Source organism: Sinocyclocheilus rhinocerous, unplaced genomic scaffold (assembly GCF_001515625.1).
Source record: "Sinocyclocheilus rhinocerous isolate Xijiao unplaced genomic scaffold, SAMN03320098_v1.1 scaffold1367, whole genome shotgun sequence".
Lineage (NCBI taxonomy): Eukaryota > Metazoa > Chordata > Actinopteri > Cypriniformes > Cyprinidae > Sinocyclocheilus > Sinocyclocheilus rhinocerous.
The window spans coordinates 220,833-223,460 of NW_015631710.1; the positions used below are offsets into that span (position 1 = coordinate 220,833).

A 2,628-nucleotide genomic window follows, 5' to 3' on the forward strand; every position below is an offset into this window, starting at 1 on the left:
ATATATATATATATATATATATATATATAATAAAAAAATTATATATAATAAATATTTATTAAAATGATATATTTATTAAATGTATTTATTTAAATTCACATTATAACACTTTAAAATAAAATGAAATCATATAAATTAAATATAAATACATTTTTAAACAAATATAAATATAATACACACAATACAATATAAGTATAAATTTTATAATTTATTTAAAACTTGTATTGAAATAAATTATTGTAAATAAAGAGAGAGTTGGACGAGACACATTTGAAGCTGTTGTACTAAACTCTGCTTCACAGAACAATGTTTTGTAAGTAAGTAAGTAAATTCTATTTATATAGCACATTAAATAAACATAGCAAAGCTATCCAAAGTGCTGAACAAAGTAAATTAAAGTTAAATAAAGACAGAATAAAACCAAACAAAACAGACAATAAAACAAAATCTAAAATGCTAAGGTTTAGAGATACGTTTTCAACTTTGATAAAATTGGGGTGACATGGTCATATTTCTTTGTCCTCATTAAGTTGGAGAAAGTTATTTGATAACCATTTCTTAATATCCGAGATACATTCCAACAATAATATCCCCCAGTGGACGCATATATGAGTTAAAAAGAAGCGGGCCCAGAATAGAGCCCTGGGGTACTCCACTAATATTAGGGGCAGAAGATGAAGAAAACTTACCTAACTCTACAGAAAAATACCTGACTTTAAGATATGAGCTGAACCATCGTAAGGCAGTACCGTTGATACCGATTAAATGCTCTAAATGCCAAATAAGAACATTATGATCGACAATATCAAAGGCAGCTATAAGATCAAGTAGTATCAATTCAGCATTTTTACATTTTACAAAATGTCATTAAACACTTTTAGCAAGGCAGACTCTGTACTATGATAAGCAGTGAAACTGGATTGAAAAGGTTTTAATAAGTTAGCTGCATTTAAAAACTGGATCAATTGTAAACTGCACAACTTTTTCGAAAAGCTTTGACAAAAACGATAGCTTAGAGACAGGCCGATAATTATTAAAGCAACTTTCATCCAAACCTTGTTTCTGAACAACCGCATGCTTAAAACAGTTCGGAACCACTCCAGTGTCCAAAGATGAATTAATCAACACTTGGACACTGGGGCCAATTACAGGAAAGGCCACTTTTATAATCTGAGGGAACAACATCAAGTTTTCAGTCATAACTTTCACTAAACTGAGAGGCAGTAAGTGAGTTTATAAAATAAAAATAAAAGCCTTAATCACAACAGGCAGAGCTCGACCATCAAACGCCTCATTTCACCTGATACTGACACGATTAAGCCGGAAAACATGTGGCGACCCAAACAATGTCCCGTAACCATCAGGAACCTCATGATGTTGTTGTGGATCAGAACATGCAAAATTTCATCATGTGCTACTGAAAAATCCCGAAACACCCCAGAGACTGAGACGAAACTTTCCTGTCGTCGTCGTCTCACGATCTCCAGCATCAGGAGATTCAGAAACACGTCTGCTTTCTTCATTGTACAGACGGAGGAGCGTGAGTCTCTCTCAAGAAGCGTACGTAGCTCTTTAGAGGCGTCATGAGCATTGCCGTCGAGTTAAAAATAGTGCGCGTCTGTGCTGATGAGATCAGGCCCATTTCAATACTTCATGCGGGAGGTTGTAGGGCGCGAGCTCGAGGGAAAAGCACAGCTCCTCTTTCACACGCGCGGCTTCAGCAGAAAGTGTGCTTCACGCTGCTTTACTGCATAATAAAGCTTTCAGAGAGACTGTTGGACTGGGAAGGTGAGGAGCGTGCTGATTATTACAGACTGAGAGTTACAGTAGATCTGCTCTCTACACACGGAACTGCTTTTGCGTCACAGACCAGATTTGACTTCTTTTGGACAACATGTGGTGACCTACAGTCCTAAAGTTTGTACAACATTAAATGTTGATGTTTCACGCTCCCGGGAGCCAATAATCAACTTGTTTTATGAAGGATTTAATGTCATTTAGTTATGAAAATTTGTAATTAATTCATTTATTGTAATAATAATAATAATAATAATAAAAGAGTATGAGTATCAAGAAAAGCACAATATAAATAATATTTAATTTTGTCTGTATTAAATAGAATTTTGATGGTTTAATGCTCTCACTAGCCAATAATCATTATTGTTTTATAGCAGAGATAGGAATTGTGATTAAATGTTTAATGATAAAAATTAGTAAGTTAATTTAAGTAAATTATATTAGTGTGTGTGTGTATATATATATCAGACATAAGATTCGTGAAGAATTTAATAATGAAATTTAATGATGAAAATTGTTCAAAAATGTTAAAATATCAAATTGTTAAAAATTGTTCTGAAATATTAAAATATGTAAAATTAAAGTGTCCACTTGGCCAATTATCTGAAATCTAACTATCCTGAATGAAGTCTCTTCTGCCCATCAAGGCTGCATTTATTTGATCAGAAATACAGTAAAAATTGCGAAATATTATTATAATATAAAACAGCTGTTTTCTGTGTGAATATGTGTTAAACTGTAATGTATTTCTGTGATGCGCAGCTGTATTTTCAGCATCATTACTCCAGTCTTCAGTGTCACATGATCTTCAGAAATCATAATAATATGCTG

General features: G+C 32.9%; 1 protein-coding gene across 1 annotated transcript in view; it reads left to right on the forward strand.

The window, feature by feature from the left end:
• The window catches only part of LOC107741827 (protein kinase C-binding protein NELL2), a 115,976-nt gene that overhangs the window by 47,271 nt on the left and 66,077 nt on the right, over nucleotides 1–2,628 (forward strand). The gene's annotated exons all lie outside the window — the stretch shown is intronic.